Source organism: Glycine max, chromosome 12 (genome assembly GCF_000004515.6).
Source record: "Glycine max cultivar Williams 82 chromosome 12, Glycine_max_v4.0, whole genome shotgun sequence".
NCBI classification, from domain to species: Eukaryota; Viridiplantae; Streptophyta; class Magnoliopsida; order Fabales; family Fabaceae; genus Glycine; species Glycine max.
The window spans coordinates 16,293,061-16,309,910 of NC_038248.2; the positions used below are offsets into that span (position 1 = coordinate 16,293,061).

Genomic DNA, 16,850 nt, shown 5'->3' on the forward strand with positions numbered 1-16,850 from the left:
ATACACAAACAACATCAGTTTTTTTGAAAACCGATGTTAACTTATACGTTAACATTGATTTTTTGTAAAAATGATGTTGTTTGTGTATATTAACATCGGTTTTTTTAAAAAATCAATGTTGTTATTAGGAATTTTTTTTTAAATACACTTTCTATTTTTACAAAAAAAAACCCAAAATTTAACCTGTAAATTTCAAATCAGACCACACAGCACAACATATATATTATTTGCATTCTGCTTTGATATAATTTTTAGCAGAATGCCAGCTATTAAACTATGAATTGTAAAAAATCCATTGATTACTATGAATAAATAATTTATTAATAACTATCAATAAAGAATATTCAATGTTAAATTGAAACAACAATTGCAAAAAATGTAAAGCATGCTAGTAAACTAATTCAGTAACCTAAAATTACATAGTTCCCTAACATCTCAAGTTTGATTTCTAACTTTGAGATAATGCTATGCCCAATGAATGTGAAGCGCCTTCAATCTCTCTGCTTCCAATGGTCTACCATCATTAAAATGCTGTAGGACCAAACAACATTAAAATTCTGGCTTGTACAGAACAACAATGGGTTACAATGCTACAGTACGAACACATAATATAGTTTGTCATCACAAGACACAACAACATACATCAATCATTGTTAACTTGATAACATGCAGGACCAAACAACATACATCAATCATTGTTAACTTGATAATGTTGGTTTTTCAATTAAACAGAGCAAATATTTGAATTCACCAAAAATAGATGTTTATTCCTTAAACTTAGAAAGAAAAGAATGCACCTCAGGAAATGTTTCAACACTACACAATTGCAAGGAAATAAGCAGGATTGTTAGTAGGATTAACAATGCCTTTTTAAAGCCACTTCTAAGTTTTGGAGATGATAGTGCCACTTCAAATAACCCTTTAAATAGTGGATCAGAGCTATCAGTTTAAGAACATAATGAACAAAATTCTAATTGCATTTTAATTGTTCCAGTATATTTTTTTATTAGTAGTTAATATAATTAAAAAAGCTAACAATTACAACCACTTATAGAAACAAATCAGTTTCGATATAGCTAATAATCTCGACAATAAAAAAGAATTTAGATACAATCAGAATTTTTCTTAACTAAGTATTTGTCTAACTTTGCCTTGTTTAGATGCATTGTCCTCTTGTGAATACAACCACTAAGTCAATGGGAATCTCAACTGAACAACAAAGAACAGACATTGCTTCATTTGTATCATATAGCTGAGAGCCAAGAAGGGTCAGTGAAGGCAGCTTTGGTAATGGTACACTTTGGTTCAAGATGACTAAGAAGAAGAGTAGGATTGATTTTGGGCTTAATGATACCAGACTTAGCACGAGTGCACATAGGGTTCACATTTGGAGGTCTGTCCAATGAAGAATTAGTATTGACAGAAGCTAGCCTGGTATTTGGGTGTTGATCGGTGCTGAGATTCTGAATAGTATGGGTGGGATTTGGGTTCTAGACACTATTTGTGGGATTTGGGTTCTGAATAGGGTTGGTGGGTGGGATAAATAAATTTTTAGGGTTAATAAATGGAGAAGCAGTTTGTGGGAAAGGTAGAGGAAGAGAAAGAGAGGGTAATGAAACAATGTTACTAGGTACATGGGGAGAAGCAGTTTGTGGAGAAGTACTGCACTCTCTGTCTCTCTATTATGTATACCTTCCCTTTTTAACCACTGCCCCCTTCTTCAGCATTTATTATTTTCTTACTCTACTAGACAATTCACATTATATATATTACTATTAATCAACTCTCTCAATTGACACTTGATGGACCAATCAATCAGCCACACTTGCACTTAATCAATATGAATCTTTCATGATGTGATGCACAGAGTTTAAAATTATCTTTGGATTTCTTTGGCCTAGCTAGGCAGCCAGCCAAGTTTTAGCACTAGTGTCAATGCAATGTAATGCAAATGAAAAGCCCTTGACTAGCTTTCAGGTTTGAAGTGTATCTATGTATCTTTCATGATGTAAGTGCATCTTTGTCCCTTTCATGTATTAACTACAAAACATAGTATTTCTTCTATAATGAGACAGGCCAATTGAAATCAGCAACAACAAAATCGATTAATGCAGGTCCAATCAACACTACTCCAACATGGGAACACAACAAACCTAGTGTATATATAAGAATTGAACATATTACTACAAGGTAACACTGGGGGTACTTGATAGCCTCCAACAGTAAATAGAAACTATTAGCATAAACTATGTGCTCACAAAAGCTACTAAACACATTTGGTCCATCACAAAAGCTACCAAAATTGTATAAGGCACTACTTAAAAATATCAACCAAACCACAATGAATCTTAAATAAACTATGTGCTCATTGCTAAATTTTATAGCTTAAAAGGATTCTAGAAGAGTTACAAATAAGGATGCTAGAAGATATGCGTAGCTAAAATCCAAATCATATTAGATTGTATTCTCCTTTATTCTAGGAGATTCAGTTAGTTGATATCAATATCAGATTATGCAGATCTAATTTCATTCTCCTCTATTTTCCTACCTTGGCAGCATCAACTCAAACAACAAACATGGAAGCAAATAGATCCTATACAAAATCCAAAAACGAACAAAATTGATATTTTTCTTCAATAATTTAAATACTTAAAAATTAAATACCCCTTAAGGTTATTGAAAGTAGGCGAGCAATATATGAAGCGATACCCTGCAGATATTCATAACCAAAAATGGTGAAAGCATAACAATAATATCTAATCCTTCTAATGTACTCAACTATAGTTTCAATCAATTGTTAATCAATACATGCAACAAGGTCAATCATGCACAAGCAGGCGTATGAACTAGTATCATCATAGAGATATCAACAACATCTTAAAGGCAAAATTTACATAGATAGATCAGAACACATGCACTCCAACAAAACCAGGTACTGCAATTGTAGTGGCCATCAAGAAACTTAAACTAGAAAGCTTTCAAGGCCATAGAGAATGGCTTGTATGTACAAGTCCAACACAAACTCTTAATCAGTTTTCTAACTGCTTGGTCTTGCTAGGTGTTGCCTAATTTTCTTCCATTTTTGTTTGCAGGCAAAAGTCAATTATCTACGCTAGCTTCACCATGAAAATATGGTCAAACTTATTGGTTACTACACAGATGGTAAAAACAGGCTTCTACTTTATGAATTTATGCAGAAGGGAAGTTTGGAAAATCATTTATTCAGAAGTAAGTAGTACATTCACTCTTCAACAATCAACATATTTAGTCTCAAATGATCGACTGAGTACTAATGGACTAATGAGTTGGAGGGATTAGTCATATGGATTTGTTAAATAAACTTTACATGAGGTCAATTAAGTAGTGGACTTTTGTTCTCTTATCACCAAAGTATTTATGTTTTAAACCCGACAAATTAAGAAAAAAACTTACTAGTCTGAAACAAGACAGTACATTACCAAAACATATATATAATTAAGTTCAGAGTACAACTCGTTACTTATAATTAATCAGTCAACCAATCCATATAGCTTCTTTAATTTGCTGGTGCATTATTGGAATACATAAAAAAGAAATGCTCAATACGAAAGTATTATGCACATAGGAAGCTTGGTTGATCCCTGCAAGTGTAGTTTTGTCACTAGGAGACAAATCATGCACTCACAACATTGTTTTGGCTCAAGAAGATACAATGCATAACGTGAGCCATCATGTAGCAAGACATCTTAGTCATTTATCAGGTTTTGTGCTCACTTCTGATTTAGGGAAGTATTTAGGGGTTTTGTGATAACACTATGCTACCCATTATTCAATCTCCTCATGCCCTGTCCCCAATGAACAACACTACGCTACCTCAATCAAAATGAGACCAAGTACAATGGTCACAACTATTGGAACACTACGCTACCTCAATCAAAATGAACAACACTACACTACACTACACTATGCTACCCATTATTCTACTTTTGGAAACTCTACCAAAACTACAGTGGTCACAAGTATCAGAATAGCGCACTCAAAGTGAGAAGTGGCCGCCATGGTGCTATACACATTACAACTGACATTAAGCTTTCAAAGGACTGCAAAGTGAGCACGACTTACCTCAACCAAAATGAGACCCTGTGAGCACGAGTGAGCACCCCAAACGGACTGCAAAGTGAGCACCAGTTCCATAAACAAATCCTTGCAGCAAAAACAAACAAAGGTCCTTGCAGTGAGCATGAGTTCCCCAAACAGACATAGGTATTCAATAGAACATGTTATAGAGAAGAAAGAGTCTCGAAATGTACCTAGGTGGAGAAGAATAAGTTTAGACGGAGAAAAAGAGAGCGCAAATGAAGAAGAAAAGAGCACAAGCAAAATAGGGCTCGCGTCTGATATATTTTAAAATGTAAGTCCAACATCAGTTTTCAATAAAATAACCGATGTTAACAAAATGATGTTAACGTTAACATCGGATTTCTGGAAGAAACCGATGTTAACTTATCATATGTTAATATCGGTTTTTTTGCAAATCCGATGTTAACGAACTTACGTTAACATCGGTTCTTCCAAAACCGATTTTAACTAATCAATGTTAACATCGGTTTTCCCAGAACTGATGTTAACGTCACTTCGTTAACATCGATTTTTCATAAAACCGATGTTAACAAATACACATTATTTACAATTATGCCACTGTATTTATCTTAACATCGGTTTTGTCAAAAACCAATGTTAATATGACGATGTTAAATCTGTTTTTTGTAGTAGTGTTTCCATGTAAATCAATATAAGTATATAAATTTTTTATTTGTTATATATATATATATATTATTTATTCAATGATGTGTTTGATATTATTGTTATTATATATATATATATATATATATATATATATATATATATATATATATATATATATATATATATATATTAATTATGTTTATGCTAATATAATTTTATATGTATATTTAATATAATTATGTTAGTATATTTTTAATGTTACGCTAATATATTTAATATATATTAATGTATGTTGATATTTTAATATAGTTATATTATAGTAAAAGTATTTGTAAGTTTCAATGAATGGTACACTTAATAGGCAGCTGCATAGGCAGCTGCATGGACACGAAGAAAACATTTATCTTGTCAGACTTATAGCAAAAGACTATTAGTTCACCAAATTGTGTTATAGTTGGAAAAGGAACGGCTTTACGCTAATATTTTAATATATTATATTAATGTACGTTTACGTTAATATGTATATATTAATTATGTTTACGTTAATATCATTTATATATAATTAATATAATTATGTTAGTATTTTAATGTTACTTAATATATTTATATACATACACTTAATAAGCTTTTAATGTATTTAGGTTAATGTTTTTAGTAAGTCAATTACTTATATATACATATTAATATTTATAATACATTTGATATCTTATAAATTTATTTAATGTGTTTTTTTTATGCACTGATATACATATAATATTTATCTAATGATACGTATATTATTATTATTATTATTATTATTATTATATATATATATATATATATATATATATATATATATATATATAATATTGCATCTAATTGTATAGTGGTGTGTTATATATATTTGATACATGTAAATATATTTATAAGTCTTGAAGTTATATGTGTTTTATTATTATTATTATTATTATTACATTTGCTTATCTAATTGTTAAGTATATTTTTAATTAGTTAAATTATGGGAGCTAAATTGTGGACATGAGATATGATTGTAAATAAATGTGTGATTAATACTTGATGTAATATTAATTGTGTTGTGAGTTGTGAATTATACAATAACTCGACTGATATTTATCTTGAGAAAAGTTTTTATGCGCAGTGTTAAAGGGAAAGTGTAGGATTTCTAGTTAAGATTCGGAAGGATTAAACTGTAGTGCAATGTGTTAAATGTGTTTAAAATATAAGTGTGAGGTCGTGGGTATTGTATAATTCATGAACAATGTCTGCATGCAAAAATTGTTTTAGGGTTGGACCTGAATCAGGAAGGTGAGGCCCAAATGGATTCTTCGGAGTGTAGGCCTTAGGAGTAAAGACCAGTGTGCGCACCGATGATATAGAATTTACGTTGGTAGACCTAAAGAAACTTGGTTACCACAATGACCCTTTCATCATGGCAAAACAAGCTAGACAAGTATTTTACGTGCAAGTCCCTTGTGATGAAAGGTGGTGCATGGTTCTCCAGGGCAAAACAATCGGTGTCAATGTAGAAGATGATAATTCATACATGGACACCTATGTTAGTCCTTCGAACGCACAAATCACTCCTAACGTTGTCAGAGAAGAAGAAGCAGACGACATTCATGCTAATCATAATGATCATGATGAAGGAGAATTAATTAACATCGTCTAATGTAATTTTCTATTTATATATTTGATTTTGCTAGATTCATTTACATAACTCATACACATAATTCAAATTCATTAATATTTAATGGACATTTAATATTAGTCCATAAAATGGAGCAAATCAATACTACATTTCTATTTAGAATAAAACATTGAAACTAAATAGAGTGTAGGCAAACCAATCATATGTGATTGGTTATTATATAATTGGTTTGTGTGATTGGTTTACTAATTGCATTATTGAAAACATGCATATATTGGATGAAAGCTTTGAAAATGGAACTTATGGCAGTTCATCTTAAATTGTTGCAGGTACTCTTCCTTCTTCGGATATTGTTCCTTCTTCCTAGCAGCCAATGCCTCAATCATCTTCTTGTTAGCTCCAGACATTGACCTTGCTGTCCACACTACTTTTGCAATCAGGTAACTCAACAAAAATCTTATTGACATATTGTTTTTTGATTTTCCATAGATTAAATGTGTAACCATAGATTACATTCTTATCCAAACTTTGGTTTTTAGTTTTTGGTCGGAGCAAGCTAATTGAAATTGCTTAAAATAGACTCAAAGATGCAGTACCTTCAATAATTTAACACAAATTAAATGCATCTCTAAATAAGCTATAGGATGCAAAAAAGGAAAATGCATATATGAGAATCAAACATGCATCTCTAATGTATATTTTTATATACTATATTTTATAGTTTTAGAAGTTCATTGCATGAAAAATTGAGTTAGACATTTGATTGACGTAGAAAATTTCATACTTATCATTCAATGCCGTGTCAAAACTAAACACTGGGCAATACATTGTATTAAGTCCAGTATCTGATGTTTCCTCACAATGCTAAATGTGGAAGTGACAAATGGCATCTATTCTATGAAAGGCTTGGCACTCTAGAATAGATTCCATTTCTATTAAGAGTCCTAGTGTCTAATTCTTGACGCATTTTGTATGGTGTACTATATGATGATGTAAATGGGATAATGGTTTCTGAATTTGGTAGTTTTTATACTCGTTTTTTGTTTATATTATAGATTTGGTGTCTTGGTGTGGGACCATCTAATCCTAACTCCAAAACTCATTACTTTCATTTTGTTAGTGCCATGATTTCGATTTGTTGTACTGCACATCTCAAATCTCATCTATTCCCTTCCGATTTGCTTACGTTATTGTTAATCCCAACTTTTGATATTTCATCTAATTTGAAGAATTACTTTTTATAATGGCTATTATTTTTACTCTTATAGGGCACTTTCCTTGGATGATGGTTTGTGCTTCCCTCATCCTCATTTTCTCTTCCTTTTTATGTTCAAGATAATGCTGCAATTAACCAAATGCAACCGATGGAAACCTGATAACATGACCAAATAGAAGTCACAAACACAACTTCCCAACATGCTAAGAATTTCATAAACCAAAATCAGCTTAAATGAAACTGCAAATAATGAACTTATTAGGAAAATTAGGAAGAACAACAAACACTTTTGACATCATTCACATAGCCATCATGATCTTACGAGAACTCAAATTATGGATAGAAAACAAGTAGCTCTCAAATACCTATGTGAATATAGTACAATATAGCAATGTGAGTGAAGTAGATAGCAAGGGAAGCCTATTTATACTCCTAATTCTAATTAAGGTTTAGATAACTATAATATCCCAGATACACTTGTCTTGTTTCAATTGAGTTCCTTCAAGTTCAATTGAATCACAAATGTATAATTAATGTTTTAATTTCATGGGATTAAGGTTAATTTGGCTGGTTCTTCCTCTCAAACATAAATGAATGTCTAAGCCGACCAAACTGATTCATCTTATGTTGTCCTCTTCATCAAAAACCTTATACTATTGATTAAATTCAGAAAAAGCAAAGAAAGCAATAAAGACAAATAAATAAACTTGAACTGATACCTTGAGAGAGAAGGTAAAAAATGTTTGACTTTTTCAAGCTCTGTCAAGCAGAGGTTGCAACGTTCTAGCCTAAACCTCATAAACAAACAAAAGATGAATGAGTATATATGCAACACACACACACACACACGAAAAGCCCTGAGGAGTTAACACCTGTTCTCTACCTCAATATCGACACCAACAGGTTGTGTAGCTGATACAGTTGAATAGATTATTGAACCAAATATTCTAACCAGTTTCAATAGCATTTCCAAGGATTTTCCTAGATGTCTACAGGTATATAAATATCAAAATTGTCAACACGACTAAATCTATAAAATTGTAATTTTTATATAAAAATACACCAAAATTCTTCATGCTCTATGTGGATATAATTACAAGTCACAACACTGATTAAAACTCTGTAACTGGAAAAAATTAAGTAGAGTCTTGACAACAGATTTAAAATGGTGAGCCAGTGGCCTCAAGCTTGTAATTTTCATCATTGCCAGGATTTACAGTCTTATCTTGTTCTTCCAACTCTTTTGGAGATTTTTTTTCCATAGGAGTTGCCTCTTCCATTTCTAAGGAACTGGTGACCTTAACCTTATCTACTGACTTAGCATCATTTTCCAATGAACGGGTGACATTAGGTTCATTAGCAAATGGTGAGCTAGTGGCCTCAAGCTTGTTGTCTGATGTTACATCGTCTTCAACAGTACCAGCAACCTTAAGCTCCTTATCTTTTGCATCATCTTCTACCAAACCATTCGTAAGATCCTTTTCAGACTTAATATCATTCAACAAGATATTGTCCTCATTCAAAGGAACTTGTCCTTCAGATTTGCTTTTTAATTCAACCTGGCTTGATGAATCCTTTTGTGTGTGTGATAAATCTGTGGTCTTGGCCTCCTCGCCTGGCTGCTGCACATTTTGGACTTTCTCTGAGAGTTGATCAAGATTGTTATGTGCTTCATTGAATTGGGTTTGGAGATTGTTATTCTGATCCTCAACAATTTGATTTAGATATTGTACTCCATGCATCTTTTCTTCCATCTTTCTGAGTTGTTCATTCAATTTGTTTTTGTCCTTGATAAGACTTTCCTTATCATTTTCCAGAGTTCGAATTTGCTCTTGAAGTTCATCAGTATCTGTTTTCAATCTCGTTACCATCACAGTCTGGGACGATACTACAGTTTCCAAGCTGATCACTTTGTTCACTAGCTCATCAATCTTCTTTGCCATTTCTGCCACACTGAGTGATGAATTGGAGCTAGTCTCAAAGTGCTCTTTAATGTTCTCCTTCAATAATTGCAACTTCTGCTTCTTCGGAGCCAATCCGGCATTCTCTTCCAAGTCCTTTGTTTCTGCTATTTCTTTTAAATCTCTTTGGACCCTTGGCTCTTCGGAATTACTCCGTTCATAATGGAATTCATCCATGAGAGAGCCCAACTTGGCCTTCACATCCTTTACCCTTTTGGATTCAATTCTGGTTTCATCAAGTGATTTTTTCTGCTTCTCTTGCAACTATGTCTATGCCTCTTGGCATGATTTAAGAGCAACTTCTGCCATCAAATGGCGAGCTTCATCATCTTCAATATCAACACCTTCTCCCAGCTCATCTTGCAGAGTGGAAACTCTCTCTTGAAATTCCTTGATTTGCTCATCAGTTTCCCAATACCTAGCAATGGAATTATCATAAGAGTTCTTTACAAACACTTTCACAGTTTGTAGAGCCAGAATCTGTTTCTGCAGCTTGTCAACCTCTTCAAGTGCCTCTTTTCTGCTCAAACTAGATTTAGGAACTTTCGGAGCAGCAGAAGCTGTTGTGGCAGCTGGCTTCTTGGAATGAAATTTCCTTGTGGCTGCTGCTGTTGTTATGACATTTTTTAAATCTTTAATGGGAGGCTTTGGAATATTTGTTTTGAACCCTTCTGCCTTTTTTCTTGAAGGCCTTGGTGATCCATCATCATCTTCTTCATCCATAAATGGGACACGATCTGGAAAGACAGAAGCAATGGTGTTGTTGGCATTTTGCAACTCTGTTGATATGTGATCATATCCTTCGGCTAAAGCTCGGTAAGCCTTGAATGATTCATCCACAAAGCTTATCAGTTCCGGTCTCCTTTTGTAACACATTTCTGCTCTCTTGGCAAAAGAGTCTCCCTCTTCCTCTAAGAGCTTCAAAACAGTTTGCACTTTTTCCTCCATATCTGCAGTTTTGTTCATTTATTTTAGTTTTCTAGCTATATGCATGTATAAAGGCACATACAAGTGGGTTATGTTGATCTTACACATGCATCTCCATGTGATTCAAGCAAATTTTTAATTTAAAATTCTAATTAACAATGTGTAAACAAGCGTCCATCGTTATATCTGCATGTAGGATAGGGGTAAGCATCTCCTAAATTTCTAAAATCATAGGAAATGACTTCAAGGAATGCAAACTATACCTAATTTCTCAAATAAGTATATGTTTAATAAGAAAAGAGAAGTTGTACAACAAAATCATCGTCTGAAAGGCGTTTTATCAAGAAAAGTGGGCAAAAAATTGAGTTATTCCATCAACCTAATTGGCTAAAAATAGCATTATGTGAATTGAGTCAAACATACTGGATTTTGGGAAAATTCAATTTGAAAAGTGATAGAAGAAGTACTTGTGTATATATATGTGTGTGTGTGTGTGTGTAGTTTTTGGTTAGTTGAAGTCCAAATTTGGAAATAAAAGCACGTAGAGAATCATTTTCAGAATCCATGAAAAACAATTAAACCTTGAGCTTGAGTACATAACACAACATCAAACCATCTTCTTAAACCTCTCTACTCACGCAATTGAATTTCCTGACTACCGATAAATACATTATAGACAACACTCTATTTTTATGGAAGCCAAGCATAATTTAAAGATTTGATTCCATAGTGAAATGAAATTGATCATCAAAAGCTTATAATATATACAATCTAACGTTGAAAGCAAGGCAAGCCGTGCCATGAATGTGTACAAAAAAAAATTCCACCAGAAAAAGGAGATAAATGGTAGAGTTGATCATCATGTTCTTTGATATGAAAAAGAAAATGAAGATAAATTGATGATCACCAAGAAGGTTTTGCTCCATCCATTTTGATTGTTTTGTTCTGATGTAGCTAACCCACCACCATGAATAAGCATTGCTTGCCGCTCTCTGCAACATATTTGGTTGTTTCTTCTTTTTTCTTCTGTGTTATCTCCTTAATTTCCCTTCTTGGTCTTTGGTATTGAGATCTTAATTAATAACGTGAGTCAAAAAGCATGCAAACTGTGTTTCTCCTATTACTCTATCTGTTTAAGATGGGGAAGAGAAGACATGGATTCCATGACAGCATGGGACCAAGAGAAGAAAGTGGGAAAATGGATTAAGATATACAATTTAATCCTTATAAATTAACACCACTCTTCTTTGCCAACTAAATGATAACATGACCTTACTGTATTTAACCAAAATCAGCTTAAATGATAACATGACCTTACTGTATTTTTATTTTTATTTTAATAGCATTAATTACACCTTATTACTTTTAATCCAATTATAAAATCCAACTAATGGTCAATAAAATGGACTTCATTATAGCGAGGAGCATCTTGTTATTTAAAGAATTGATATGTTCTTTCTTTGTCATTTCATTATAGCGAGGAGCATCTTGTTGTGCTTCATTACGTGTTAAAGTAGATTAAGTATGGCTAAGTGGGATTGGTTTTCAATTTCAAATGAGATTAGGATATTCTTTGTCTCCTTTTTGCCTTGTAAAATTTTAGGGGTGAGAAAATGTTACTCTAATTTAAGGGAGAGTGTCTTAAGGTTTTTAAAAGCTTATGTTTATCTCATTCTAAGAAAATGAGTGGAAATTTAACCTATGATTTATTATATATGAGATTTTATTTGTTTATCTAGAATAGTCATACAAAATTAGTTTATGAAATTATAAACATTCATCACATTTTATTTAAAGAACTATTGATGTCGATATTTGTCTGTAATCGAAATTTACATTTTCATGATGTATACAGGATCATGGCTTCTCCACCTGCCTCGCCTCCTCCTCCTCCTCCTTCTCCTCCTCCGCCTTCAGATGCATCAGCTTCACCGTGTGCCGTGAAGCGGACACGCAAAGCCTCACGTCTACGATCCTTGTCTACCAGACCACCTGGTGCTGACAAACCAGTGGTCCACGTTGATCCTACTACCGACAAGGCCGACAATCCCCACAGGAAGAAATTAAGAACATACTTGGGGATTGTGGCGCGTGATAAGGTGGATGTCATGTACGAGAACTGGAAAGAGGTCCCTACTACTCAGAAGGACTTGAATTGGGAGGATATTTAGGTATTTTTCTTTTCTTATTTGATGTTGTTTAATTAATAGCCAAAAATTACATTATTGTAACAAAAAATAAGCTTATTTGTTATTGTCAGGCGGAATTTGAAATCCTAGAGGCTTCTGACAATAGGACGAAAAAGAAGTTGCTTCAGACTGTCGGCGAAAGATGGAGGCAGTTTAAATCAGACCTCACGAGAAAATGGGCCCTTGCAGCCGATCAGGACGGTGTGGACGACACTGTCTGTGAGAAATACGACATAAGCAAGGAAAAATGGGCCCAGTTTTGCCAGACTCGCAGAGATCCTTCTTGGGAGGTATGTTCCTTGCCATTTAAGTTGTTTTTCAAAAAACATTAACTTGTTATACTTCATTCTAGCAATTTGAAAGATTGTTGTTTTATTTTTGTAGGATGTGCGCAAAAAGGCAATGGCCATCCAGAAACAGAACACTGCCCCCCACGTTTTGTCTCGTGGGGGTTATGAATATTTGGAGCAGAAGCTCCTGGCTGAGAAAACAAAGAAGAAGCTGGAGGAAGTTGCACAGTCAGGAAGCGTTGATGGCGTCATCGACCCTCCATCCCCAGTCAGACGCTACGTGAAGTGGAAGATGGCCCGCACAAAGAAAACATGGGAGATGACGACTGAGGCCGCAAAGGAAATCGCTGAGAAGATCGTAAGTCATTTTCAACTAACCATTAAAATTATATTTCAATAATTTTTGAATGTCATGTACGACTGTGTGTTTTCTGTGCAGGATTCCTTTGAGGAGCAGGCGACACAGGGATCCTTTGTCCCCCATGGACGTCAGGATGTTCTCACCGCTGCTATTGGACATCCAGAGCACCCTGGACATGTCCGTGCTACTGGAGCCGATGTCACTATCAAGCAGGTACTTTACTCTTACTATATGTTTCTTATTTTTGAATTAATTCATTCAGTGTGGCTCAAATTAGGCCATTTAACTTTGTTTCATGAACAGGCAGTTGTGTCTTTGGCAAAACCACCTCAAAAGCCCCATCCGAAGGTCGATGATCCGCTTTATCTGATGACATTAACCATCCCAAAGCTTTTCTAGAAGCCTTACTAGGTTACATGGGATGCCACCGTGTTCGGGGTCTTTAATCCAGACTTCCCACTCTACATAAAGCACGAAGACCTCTCCAAAATCGCACATGGTGGTCAATGTCTCAACATATCAGTGTTACAGTTGTGGATTCTGTAAGTCATTTAGATTACTTTTAATTACATAAGTTATTGCTTTCAATTCATAAATATTTAACATTGACTTAACATAAACAGGCATCTGACTGAAACAAGTATGTGAGCGGGGAATTCTGATATCTATGGATTCCTCGAGCCACTGTCCATTCAGAGGTCTGGGCAATCGCAGTTTGAGACTGAAAGTTACATAAAGAGTTGGATGTAGAGTTCAAAACGCAATGTCTATCTTTGAGCCTACCTGAATGGGTAAGTCACACAAAATAACTGAATTTAATTAATGTTTACTAATATACTAACCCATATTCATCCCCACTGCAGCAGACACTGGCAGATGATGGTCATTGTGCCCAACGAACACCTAGTTGTCTGGTTTTGTTCATTGTATAACAGGCCAGACAACTACCTTAAGGGGATAATTAACAGATCAGTATTCTTTTCAATGCATTTGCGTTCAAATACCTCAACAACACCACTTTTTAATTGTTACTCGCATGGAGCTATGCTTTAAAAGGTCTTGATGATGCTCCATAGCCTAAATCAAAGGCTCCCATGCTAGGTGGATTGCCGTCAAGGTACGTCATTTTCATAAAACTTCCACTTATATATATTTCTTATGTGTCTGTACACTAATTGTTTAATTAATATCCAAATTTCATTATGTATTTAGTATAATAGACAAAAAGGAAGTACTGAGTGCGGCTACTATGTCATGCACTGGATGTCCACCGTCATTTTAGGAAGTTTTAGGAATAACTGGGAAGCGGTACATTTATTTCAAACAAATTCAATTTTTTTATAATTTGTATTACATTATTAACTTATTATGATTTATTTCATCATGCAGTATTTTAACGATCCTAGACCGTTGGAGCCAGAGAGATTAAAGGCGTTGCGGATCCAGTGGGCACAGTATTATCTCCGAGTTAGAGACCAGACCTAGGATTTAAGGACATTAAGTTTAGCTTAGTTTACTTTGGTTTAACATATTTGACATTTCCTATGTAATTTGAACATTGAATTCATTTGTTGATTGTTGTTTATGATAAATCAATTATTCAATGTTTATTATGATTAAAACTGCTTCAAAGCATAATAAAATGTTTATTTGCTGTGAATTGGGTCTGAAATTGCATTTTACAGGTAGAATTTTGGGTTTATTGTAAAAACAGAAAGTTTATATAAAAAAAACTTGAAAACAACATCGGTTATTAACAAAAACCGATGTTAATATAGTAAACAACATCGGTTATTTACAAAAACTGATGTCAACATGCACCTTAACATCGGTTATACTAGAAAATCAATGTCAACGTTTGTATATTAACATCGGTTATTTATACATAACTGATGTTAACATTTGTATATAACATCGGTTATTTATAAATAATCGATGTTATATACAAAGAACTACAGCAAAATAAGTGTATGCAAGATAAACGTTGACATCGGTTTTCTAGTGAAACCGATGTTAATGTAATATATTAACATCGATTTTGCTCGAAAACCGATTTTAATATATTACATTAACATCGGTTTTATTAGAAAACTGATGTGAATATATAACATTAACATCGATTTTACTAGAAAACCGATGTCAACGTTCATCATGCATACACTTTTTTTGATGTAGTTCTTTGTGTATAACATCGGGTATTTAGAAAACTGATATTATCGTATTTTTGTTAACATCGGTTTTTCAAAACTGATGTTAACAATAATACATTCAACATCGGTACTTTCAACATCGGTTTTAGAAATGATGTAGAATGCCGTAAATAACCGATGTTGAAAGTGTATTTTCTAATAGTGGTTGTACCCTCTTCTTGTATGACCAGCAAAACTAGGTTAGATAATCATTCTGTCCATGCTTTCAAGCAGATACATGCAAAGTGATTTTCATTTTTTGAGACGCATACACCATTGAAACAAAAGAAATCACTCATGGGTAACACATAACTTTCTACAATATTTATTTAACTAGAAAAACAAAATAATAGAAGCAAAAAAAAGGAGTATGTTTTTAATATAAAATATGTTAATTTATACTAACTTTTTTTAGGATGAGTATTATTTTTCTTTTAAATCATAACCATCCTTTTCAATAAGCATCTTTTAATAAAATCCTACGAGAAAGGAAAGCCAGTAACTCTAGAGTATAAAGAAATAGAATCGAGTATGACAGAACCAATAGCTTTGAGCTTGAACGTCTTTCAACTCTCACGACCCTGTTGCTATTGAATCCACGTAAGGAGATGCCGATGAGGGTACTAAATAAATCTCTTTCCTTCTTTTTCAAAAATAATAAAATCAACCAAATTCCGGGGTGAATAATAAAGCAACAGATATCCGAAACCAAATGAAAACACAGGTTACAAATAATAATAAAGTAAAAGTAAATAAAATTAAAGGGGCAAATGATGGTGAAGGAGTGGGACTTATAGAGCTCGAATCCATCAAGGAGGAACATCAACGAAAGCAATGACAACAAGATCGGCTTCAGCGTCGACCGTAGCCAGCGATTTAAGAAGCACGCGTATGGCTATGTAGAATTCGTAGTCCCTCGACGTACCTATGTACATCATCATCGCTTATGCATTTCTTTTTCCTTCTTTCACACCGGAAACACACCAAAACCTCGATAGCATGTAATGGATTTGGTAAGTTCCTTGATTCTATTCCAAAGAGCTATTTGGGGGTGGAGATTTCGTTGCGATAGGGGTTTGGGTTTTTTTTGGCGTTAGGGTTTTTTGCAATTTCACTAGAGGAGAGGGGAATAGGGGCGGAGGACGAATGTGGGGTTGGGGGCAATGGTGGCACTAGGGAGAAGGTGGAGAAAGTGTAACGGGAAGAGGAGAGAAGAGGAGGAGGATAAGACAGCTGGCGAGTGGGGAGAGGAATAGACGCCAGTTGGGAAAGAAGAGGAACGAGCGCGAGCAAAAAGAACAGGAGCGGACGCAAGGGGCGCGTTAAAAATTAAAATGGCCCATA

General features: G+C 34.0%; 1 pseudogene; it reads right to left on the reverse strand.

The window, feature by feature from the left end:
* Positions 1-8,749: 8,749 nt before the first annotated feature.
* On the reverse strand, positions 8,750-11,478 carry LOC100796046 (protein NETWORKED 2D-like; annotated as a pseudogene).
* Positions 11,479-16,850: the final 5,372 nt, after the last annotated feature.